Source organism: Hakea prostrata, chromosome 4 (assembly GCF_041222555.1).
Source record: "Hakea prostrata isolate BN-2017 chromosome 4, UWA_Hpros_2, whole genome shotgun sequence".
In the NCBI taxonomy this organism is placed as follows: domain Eukaryota; kingdom Viridiplantae; phylum Streptophyta; class Magnoliopsida; order Proteales; family Proteaceae; genus Hakea; species Hakea prostrata.
Window position 1 is genome coordinate 28,410,620 of NC_142603.1, and position 11,602 is coordinate 28,422,221.

Genomic DNA, 11,602 nt, shown 5'->3' on the forward strand with positions numbered 1-11,602 from the left:
CACTCAAAGATGACTCCCAACCTCTATGCCAAAGTTTATCAACATCCTTATTTCTAGAAGAAGGGGATCAAATAGGTGATGGTGACATGCTAACTACAGGGATCACACAATCAAGCACTAGGCTTTATTCATTTGCCAGTGATATTGATGATAAAACACGACAATTCTTGGCACATATGCATGGACTATCGAGCGTTGAACAAAATTACAATCAAGGATAAATTTCCTATCCCTTTGATAAATGAGTTATTGGATGACCACTATGGTGCACACTATTTCTCTAAGTTGGACCTTCGATCTAGATATCATCAAATTAGAGTTGTTCCTAAAGATATCAAGAAGACAACATTTTAGATTCATCATGGCCACTACAAGTTCTTGGTGCTACCATTTGGACTTACCAATGCACATTCAACCTTCCAAACTCTAATGAATCAGGTATTCAAGGAACACTTAAGAAAGTTTATGATGAAAATCATGAGGCAATGTTAAAGGATTCAATTCAAGTGCCAGTTGGGCTGGTTACAAGAGGTCGGGATATGAAATTCAAGGACGTGCTTAATGGATTGATTCAAGATACTTGAGCTCAATCCAATTCATGGAGGCCCATTGAAGGTGTTGACCAAGTTTCTCAAAGATGGAATTCCATAATTCAAATTAGATAAATTGAATTCAAAGATGGAAGTTACTCTAATCACTTTCCTTGATTAGAGAGAACAATAAAATTGCCAGACATAGTCAGATAAAGTCAACTCTATATTTTTGGGCAATAACATAAATTGGAGCATGATTGGAAACTTACATTTACTTTGTGGTCAAGGATGGCATAAATAATGGAAGGATACATTGGTTGTGATTGACTTCCCAGAATATGGCAATAGATTGTTGTTTGTCTCTCTCTTTTTTTTTTTTTTTTTTGGTATTTCCTCTTTATGTAATTTATGATATTCTCATAAAGATGCACAAAAATTTTAATACAAATTTGAGAGTTTATATTCTCTTTGGTTCTTGACTAAACATATTGAACTTATCGAATTTTCGTGGCATTTAAATCAAGACTTATCAATGAGCAGTTCCACAACTGAATGTGGCATCTTCACATATCAAGGTTCTTGCTTATTATATAAGCAACGAGTCGAGGTCTTACATCTAAATAGAAGGACGGTCTAGGATCCCTTATTTGGTCGTTGGGTTTCATATTCTTTAACGAGATTCGCATCATTTGGTATCAAAACTTCTATCCTCAGGTTTGTCTACCTTTTCTTTTTTTCATCTTTTCATTGAAGGAAAAAAAAAAAACCTGTGCTGAAAATTTCGGTTAGGATACTCCTAAACTAGCAAATTTATTCAATTTTTATTCTTTCATTCACTTCTTGTTCGTGACTCCCAAAAAAAAAAAGGAAAAAAAAAAGGAGAGAGAAAAAAGTCTCTACAACAACAAATTTGTTTTAGTTTTACTTATTTGGAGTTCAATTGTTCTATAAATCAATTCACCTCCAAGACCCCACAACAAAATAAATAAATAAAAGTGTATTCCCCAAAGAACCTTATTAGCCATTGTTTCTTCATGTTGCTGCTACTTCTACCTTAGTGGTCTTAGATTTGAATTGCTTCCGGTGATTCAATCTTGTTTGGTTAGTTTTAAAAGAACTAAAAGAGAATATTGAGTAGAAAAAGGTAAGAGGGGTGAGCATATTAGAGGGTAAAAGCCAAAATATTTTGAGTTAAAACACGAGTGTAATTTTTTTTGGTGAAACACATGAGGGAGTGTTGTGAGATCCATTCCCTTCTCTCTCTCTCTCTCTCTCTCTCTCTCTCTCTCTAATCTTATATTGTAGGTCATCAATGTCTCAAAAAAGTGGTGATAGTACTCAAGGAGTGGCAGATCAAAAGTTGTTCATGGAGGCCATGATAGGATAAATGAGAAGAATGATGAGGGTTGAACTGGAGCAGATGCATGAACAATTGGATAGGGAACAAAGTGAGTGTATGGTATAGTCACAAAATATTCCAAGTATGAATAAGAAGGAGAGAGCTCAACCCAGGGAAGTAAGGGAGGAAAACGATGAGAATTGTAAGGTTGGTTTTGATGAATAAGATCGAAATTCATTGGAAGTCCTAGGAGATATTGGAAGAACAGAGAAGATAACCGTGAAATCCAGCCCAAACCTAGCCTAGTCACCCCTTTTGTTTTGGGACAAAGAAAGACTTGTTTAATGTTAGACCTTGAAGTCGGACCTTGTTTTCAATGTTGTTATCCTTGAAAGCCTTAGGAGGCCATGTCCGGCCTTATCCTTACCCTGACCCGGCCCAGAATTTGTATTGTCTGTAGATCCAATGACCCGAAGTGGTGGGAAAAGTCCTTGTGGACCCTTTTGGTTGATGAGTTGGTGTCGGAACCCAAGCCTATGGACATTGACAATGACGCCCCTCACTTGAGAGCATTGTCAGTGTTAGTTTTGAATCCGGGGTGAATTAGTTGAAATACCTAATGAACTCCTGTGCTCAATCCAAATATATTTCCCGAAACTAGACTTCTTGATGGACTTGTAGGAGAAAACCCCACTCAATTTGACCCCAAATCCCTGTCCGAAGTTGCTGAACTATGTCTGGAAAATCCTGCTTGCGCATCGAAGAAGGTGAGCTTAGTTGGTGGACCTAATGAACTCCCATGCTTGATCCAAAGGTATTTCTAGAAACTAGACTTCTTTATTGACTTGTAGGAGAAAACATCATGCAATTTGACCTTGTATAACCCTCCGAATCCACATCCGAAGTTGCTGAACTATTCCTGAAAATTCTGTTGAGACTCTGTTGGTCGATACTATCAACCAAAGGTATCGACCAACAAGCCCAGATTCGAATAAAAAGGTGCTTTTTGGATACTCCTTTCTCCTTTTTAAGTGAAACCTCGAACCTAAATCATTATTTCACTCATTTCAACATTTGAGAACATGGGAAAGCTCCTCTAAGCCTCCTCCTTGGCTTGGGTGATGATTTTCTACAATCATGTATGTATGATATGACGAATCTAAGAATGTGTTTGGATAAGTATGATTTGGGATTGGGGAATGTCCTTTTGACATTTCTGTCCTTGGACATCGAAGGGAATAGTATGGGATGTTCTCCAAAGATGCCCATCGACGCTTTCCCGGATCATTGGATGACATACATAAGACTTGTCTAGTTGTATGGCTAGGATGTCCCTGTCGTATCAAACCCAAATCGGAAGGGCATTGAGACTGAACAACCCGTGGTAGTAGTATGGTTTGATGGATGCTCAAGACTGGTAACCAACCCGTGAGAGAACATAAATCATGCTACGGATACCTGAAAGGGGCCATTTATTAGTAGGGTTGCAAATAGCTAGACTTGGGCTCACGGGAGCTCAAGACCAGTAACCAACCCATGAGAGGACTTAGAGCTTCCCGTTTACTATTTGTGGATGACCAATAGGGTTGATGAGTCTGTAGTCCGGGACTATGAGGACTCTAGTGTGAAGGATACCAAAAAGGATCACCGGGGGTGAGGAATGGACGTATCTGGATCTGACTTGATACGATTGAGTAGATGACTTGCATTGGGCTAGGCTTTACTGTGACATGTGCCAATACTTATACCAATGGTGATGTGAGAGAGTGGTGACCTAAACCCCAGCCAAGGTTGTTCGGAAGGTTTCAGGACCCAATTCCCACCAGCTTGAGTGATTGAGACCTACCCAAAGAAGTATGGTGCTATGACTTAAAGCATGTCTACCTTAGAGACTAGCATACATAGAGTTAGTTTCATACTTGCATCGTGTGTTTCATATCATCTTGCATCATGCTATGCTTTGTATCATGTATCTGTGTTATTGTGGAATAACCTGCCTTGCTGAGTTCTTTTGAACTCACTCCTTTTTGCAACATCTTTTGTTAGACTCTACTGCAGGTACTACTACTGTTGACTATGATGGTCAACACTTTGAAGACCAAGTTAGTGATTCTTACACTACTGGTTATGGTGACTACATTGGTGAAGACTATCAGTACGAGACTGATACTTATTAGGAACAGTTCGGCATTTGCACTTGTGGGCCAGCGATGGGATATCGTCCCATTCTCTTTTTGACCTTTTATTTGATTCGTCGAGACCGTAGTTTAGTTTGTTCCCCTTCATTTGGGAACCGGTTGTAACTTTTATTTCTATTCGATCTACCTTCCACTGTTGTTGTAGAATGGTTTTCCCCCCCCTTCATTTTGCACTTTGACTATTTATTTTATTAGTATCATTTTCGTACTCTGATGTTCTTTTGTGATCTTTCTGTGATCATTTCTGGACTTTTATTATTAAATTACTTGAATACAAAGATTTGTTCTTGCTTTTGATTATATTATTGTGCTAAGTGGATATGATCGTTCCTAAACTTGATCTTTTGGGCTATGGATCACTCCCTTAAGTAATCCAGATAGGGTATACCTTGGGTGCATTTTGCGTGGTGTGACAAAAACCATGTTGAGGAGACGATTTGTACCAAGCCATTACTATCGGGAGTTGTACCAAAAATTGCAAAGTCTTAAGCAAGGAAACCAGAGTGTGGAGGATTATCACCAAGAGATGGAGGTCACTATAATTCATGCTAACGTGGAAGAAGACCGAGATGCGATGAAGGCAAGGTTCCTCATGGCTTAAATCAAGAAATCCATGATAGGGTGGAGATACAGCATTATGTGGAGTTAAAAGATATGGTGCACATGGTCATCAAAGTAGATCAACAAATCAAAAGGAGGGGTAGTACACGAGCAGTACATAGTTCGAGCTCTTCTCCACGGAAGCCGAGTTCTGTAAAGGAGGAAAAGCCATATACAAAGGCTAAAACCAAGCTAAAGCAAGAAATTACTAGCTATGGTTTTCAAGGTAAATTTGACCCTTCCACCTCTCAAAATTGTGACATTAAATGTTTTAAATGTCCCATATTGCATGTCGATATCTAAACAAAAGAGTCATTGTGATACAAGACAATGGTGACTTTGAAATTGATGACGAATCAAAATCCAATTCTATGCCACCATTGGAGGACGTGGATGAGGAAGAATATGCTGCTAAAGGAGAATTATTGGTAGCAAGAAGAGCCTTAAATGTGCAAATCAAAGAAGATGAAGAAGTACAACGAGAAAACATATTTCACACTAGATGTCATGTGCAAAACAAGGTATGTAGCGTGATTATTGATGGAGGTAGTTTTACTATTGTTGTTGGCATTGCTATGGTTGAGAAGTTAGGGCCACCAACAATAAAAACATCCTAGGCCATACAAGTTGCAGTGCCTCAATGATAGTGGGCAAGTAAGGGTGCCCAAATAGGTTCTAGTGGCTTTTCGCATTGGGAATTATGAAGGTGAAGTTTTGTGGGATGTTGTTTCGATGCAAGTTGGGCATTTGTTGCTAGGACGTCCAAGGCAGTTTGATCGTCAAGTTAAACATGATGGTTACACCAACAAGTATTCATCTATATTTAATCAAAAGACCATCACTCTAGCTCCCATGACACCAAAGAAAGTCTATGAAGATTGATGGAATTTATTAATTTAATTAATAAATTAAATGCCCAAGGGCAAATTTGGAAACTCACTATTAGGGCGGTTACAAAATAGGGTTATATATTTTGGTAACCACCGCATAAGTGAGTATGTTTACGTTTCGTAAGTTTTTCAAAGAAAAGGAGGCGGCTCCCATCTCTCTCCCTCTCTCCAAGAAACGCAGGAAGGAGAAACTTAGTGGAGGTTTCCTTCCTTTGCCTTAGATCTCTTTTCCATCTTTTTTTCCACACGACATTTGGGTTGTGGGAATACTTCTCTTTCCTTGTGATTGTGGAATCATCTCGGTAGAGATTTGGTGGAGGAACGAGAACGTGGATCCAGATTTACTTCCGCTGCGAATACTTCACAAAAGGGAAAGCGAATCTAGGTAAGAAATCTTTCCCCCATCAATTAATTGAATTGAACTTATTGGAGAATTACCAACATTGGTATCAGAGCCATTAGTTCCCACGGTTCTTTGTTCCTCCCCATTGTTTAATTTCATTGTATGGATCTAATGGGAGGATCAAGGGTTTATGGAAACCCACGGAGAATCCAGGATTTAATACGAAACCCATGGGAGAATTGATAGGGTTTTTGGAAACCCTTATATTTTGGAGAATCCATGGTTTAATACGAAACCCATGGGAGAATTGATAGGGTTTTTGGAAACCCTTATGTTTTTGGAGAATCCAGGGTTTAATACGAAACCCATAGGAGAATTGATAGGGTTTTTGGAAACCCTTATATTTTGGAGAATCTAGGGTTTAATACGAAACCCATGGGGAAATGATAGGGTTTTTGGAAACCCTTATGTTTTTGGAGAATCCAAGGTTTAATACGAAACCCATGGGAGAATTGATAGGGTTTTTGGTAACCCTGATGTTTTGGGTTCGGATTCGAATGGGAGGATCCATGAGAATTTCCCTTGTAAATTTTTGCATGAATTGATTATCCATGATAATTAATTTTGTTTAAAATTTATTGTTGGATTTTTTTTTGTGTTTTTGGATGAATTTTTTTTTGGGGTGAGAAAACGTGTTTTTACCATTTTTTGAAGAAAAAAATCGTTCATGAAAAAATCAGAAAAAACGTTGTTTTTTTTGTCCAGTTTTGAATGTGTTTCTATTTACTGGACATCAATGGCTCACAATCTATGTGATGTTTGAGCATTGAGGGCCTAATGGGGCCTAGTGGGAGCTAATGATGTAGAAATGTTCTGTGTGAACCACCTCATAGCATTAACATGATTACATGTTTTATTTTAATAAAACTGTTGTTTTTAATTATGGGTCTATCAATCATGTTTCTTGCACAGAATGAAACTTGTATATAAGTCTATGTGGGTTTGCATGAGAATTTGATTGAATGTTTGTTAGCATCTCTTTTGGTTTAAATGCTAACCCCATAGGTTGACTATGCTAGTGTGATTTGTTGTTGTTTGAGTCTTGTTTTATGCTAGAATAGTTGAACTCATCCAAGTATATAATGTCTCTAGAATAAATGGCGGCTACCAAGAGCATTGTTGCTGACTTCGCGAAAGGAGAGGAATTATAACCTCTGGCACCGAAAGGTGCAGTATCTCCTAGAAGAGCAGAACATGCTGGAAACCATAAACTAGACCATGTCCCAACCTGAGGAAGGTACCACTGCACAGTATCGCAGGAACCTTGAGCTTTACAATGCCTAGAAGAGGAAGGACCGGGTAGCTAGGATTAGTATCCTAAGTTCCATGAGGGATGACCTGATGCTTCGATTTGAGAAGCATAGGACTACAAAGTCTTTGTGGAAGGCTGTAAAGTTCCAGTACGGAGGGACTTCCACTACAAGAGGCCACCAGCTCGGACTCACCTTTGACGGTTATAAGATGCGCTAGGGTCACACCATGAGGCAGCATATAACCATCATGTCTAACATGATTAGTGAGTTGAGCCCATGTGGGCACCAAAAGACTGATGAGGAGCAAGTTTCCTCAATCATCAGGTCATTGCCTAAGTCTTGGGAGCATATGAAGATCTTCTTGACTTATGTTGATGAGGTCAAGACATTTGATCAAGCTGCCAAGCACCTTGAGCTAGAGGAGGATCGGATGTTGGCCGATGTCCCTCACACTGAAGTACTTGCTGCTAAAGCAAGCACTAGTAAGGGTGTAGGCTTTGAGCGCAAGAAGGAGAGAGCTCAACCTCAACGGTCTAGGCAAAGTAACAGAGGTGGGAACAGAAACAAGAGTGGTTTATGAGACATGGTTTTAGAGTTGTATTTGAAAACAATTCTTTGGTTTTGTATCTTGGTGATACAGTTTATGGTTATGGTTTTCTTAAGAATGGTTTCATTTTATTGGATACAATTGAATATTCATTTAATTCTAGTAGTGCTTTTGTTTGCCAAGATACTGTGTGTATTGATTCTAATTTTTGGCATCCTAGACTAAGACATATTGGCTTAGATAGGATGAACAGGTTGGCAAGAGAAGATCTCTTAGGCCAAGGTTCACTATCTGATTTGCCAACCAATGAGCCATGTCTAGCAGGAAAAGCAACTAGAAAACCATTTGAAAAGGCTTTGAAAGCCTCTCTTCCTTTAGAACTTATCCATTCAGATGTGTGTGGACCCATGAATGTGCATACTAGAAAAGGACAGGCTTACTTCATCACATTCATAGATGACTATACACGGTATGGTCACATTTATCTAATTTCTCATAAGTCAGAAGCTCTAGAATGTTTTAAGAAATTCATGAGCTTAGTTGAGAATCAGTTAGATAAAATGATTAAAACTCTTAGAACGGATAGAGGTAGAGAGTATCTCTCCGATATGTTCAAAGGGTTGTGTGATGAAAAGGGGATATCTAGACAACTTACTATTCCAGGGACCTCACACCAAAATGGGGTTGCTGAGAGGAGGAATAGAACCTTGCTAGACATGGTGAGATCCATGATTGCGCAGGCAAATCTACCCATCTCTTATTGGGGAGATGCTTTGCTGACTGCGGCCTATATCCTCAACAAAGTTCCAACCAAATCGGTTCCTTCCACACCATATGAGTTGTGGACCGGAAGGAAGCCAGATTTGAGTTACTTGCGCGCATGGGGATGTGCAACATATGTTCACTCTACTCCTCACCAATATGGAAAGCTTGGACCCCGAGGAAGAAAGTGTATCTTTGTGAGATATTCTGAACCCTCAAAGGGCCATGTCTTCATTGGACTAGATGAGAGTGAGAGGAGAACGGAACTTGAGTCTAGGGATGCAACATTCTTGGAGAATGATTTTCCATCTCTTTCAGGAGTTAACAAAGAATCATCGGAATTCTTTAAGATACAAGATAATGGTCTTGTCTCTCCAGGGATTCAGATTCTGGATAATGAACCTGGGGTTCATCCAGAAGATCCTAGTGGGAGTGGGAGTGCAGATGTGATAGCTACCTCAGACGGTGAGCAATCTGACATGCACTTGCGCCGTAGTGGGCGCGGGCAAGTTCCTTGTCGATATTTTGACATAGAAGATGAAGCCTACATGGTAACTCCTGAAGAGATCGACTGTGAGATGACTTCAGTCGATGAGCATGAATCGAAGAGCATGCAGGAAGCTCTTGCGGGGTCAAGTTCAAAGGAATGGTTGAAAGCAATAGAGGAAGAGTTGGAGTCGATGAAAGTTAATCATGTCTGGGACTTGGTTGATTTGCCACCGGGCTGAAAGGCAATTGGGAACAAGTGGGTTCTCAAATCAAGAGAAAGGCGGATGAATTTATTGAGAGATTCAAGGCTCGTTTAGTGGCTAAGGGCTACACCCAACGAGAGGGCGTTGATTATGAGGAAACTTTTTCCCCTATGGTTAGGTTTGCCTCAATCCGCCTCATACTAGCCATTGTTGCTCAGTTGGACTTGGAGCTTTATCAAATGGATGTAAAAACTACTTTTCTCAATGGAGAACTTGAGGAAGAGATGTATATGGATCAACCTCAAGGCTTTGAAGCTAATGGACTTGAGCGCAAATTGTGCAAGCTTAAGAAGTCCATATATGGCTTAAAGCAAGCATCTAGACAGTGGAATGTGTGCTTCCACCAAGCTATGATGGAAAATGGGTTTTCCATGCTTGAGGAAGACCATGGTGTTTACGCTAAGAGATCTGATGGTAATTATGTCATTCTGACACTGTACGTAGATGACATACTTAGCAATAGCAAGGAGCTATTGGAAACCATTAAGAAATGGTTGTCCTCCATATTTGATATGAAGGACATGGGTGAAGCAAGCTATGTGCTTGGTGTCAAGATTGTCTGAAATAGGCAAAAGAGATTACTGGGTTTATCTCAGGAGACTTATATTGACAATGTCTTGACGAGATACCAGATGCACAACTGCAAACCAATTGATACTCCAGTGGAGAAGGGTTTGCATTTGAGCCTTGATATGGGTCCTAAGACTCCAGAGGACAAAACCAAGATGGAAAGAGTTCCATATTCCAGTGCAGTAGGTAGCCTTATGTACGCTATGATGTGTACTAGGCCGGATATTTGTTATGCAGTGGGTTTGGTTTGTCGGTACCAATCAAACCCAGGCATAGAGCACTGGAAAGCAGTCAAGAAGATATTGAGATATCTCAGAGGAACGAGTAACTACATGTTATGTTACCAAGGATTGGATTTGCGCTTAGTTGGCTATAGTGATGCCGACTGGGCTGGAGACATTGATGAGCGCAAATCAACCTCTGGATATGCTTTCTTGTTGAATGGCGGGGCCATTTCGTGGTGTAGCAAGAAGCAGACTTGTATATCCCTCTCGACCATGGAAGTAGAGTATGTGGCATGCTTAGTTGTGGTTCATGAGGTTGTTTGGTTGAGGAGATTTCTTTGACATACTAGGATTGTGATGACATCCAAAGAGGTTGCCCTTGTCTACTGTGATAGTACGGAAGCTCTTAGCTATGTCAAGGACCCCAAGTATCATGGGAAGACCAAACATATACAGTTGAGATATCACTTTGTTAGAGACATTACATCAAGGAAGAAAGTTGTACTTAAGCACATATCTACTAGTTAGATGGTAGCTGACCCTCTTACCAAACCTAAGCCAAGGATGTTTTTATTTCTCATGTAAAATCCTTGGGCTTGCGTAGATTGTGACTTACTTTTGTATTGAGACTTTCTTATTAATGAGTAATATGAGTTCATTCCAGCATTTCATTTATTCACTTTCTATGTGATTGTGTTTTACTAGCATAAAACAAGATATGTTAATAGGCAAGAGAATGGCTCACTCACACGAGCATTCGCCTCTGGCGTCTTGGAGGCGAGCAGAGATGAGACGGATTGTGAATGACTTTGTGTAGGTCAATTCATAATCATGATGTCGCCTTGATTTGGAATCAAGATGAGTTTTTCTATTGTGAAGAGAATCGACATGAATGTTCCCACTATTCATGTTGCCTATAGGAGCCAGGTGTGAGTACTTTATGTGGCGCTAGGGTGGCAACAATAAAGAAACTCGGGTTAGGCGCAAGAGGCTGCCACTAGACTAAGACATGTATGGTGTTGAGATGGACATACGTTCTATTGTATATAGAATGCTCCACCATAGCGCGTATATCATACTATGTGTGCTTAGCGATCATTGGAAATGAGAGGATGGATCCCTGCTCCTCTCATTGTGTGAGTCCTGGACCTTATGGTCCATTAGTGTTCTTAGTGACTTTCGACGACATCATGAAACGAAGGATTGATGTGGCTACTTTGGGGTGTTACCTATGGTCATGATAGATTCAACCTAAAGGGGCACTACTGGGAAAGGAGTCAATCCTAAGTGTAGTGATGGTCTGGGGCGAAAGGAAAGGTTTGATTCAACTGCACCCTAAAAGTGTTTGCTGGCGCCAACTGTATGTGTTACAGTAGTGAACATTTTAAGGACAAGAAGGTGATCTCTCAGAGGGATCGAGATACCTTCAGTCTGGTGAGTTTGAATAAACCTAGGACACTGTGTTATACTAATGCTTATTTGATATGTTTCTTTGAGTGATGTGCCATTCTGGCCTTCTGGGAAGGTTTCT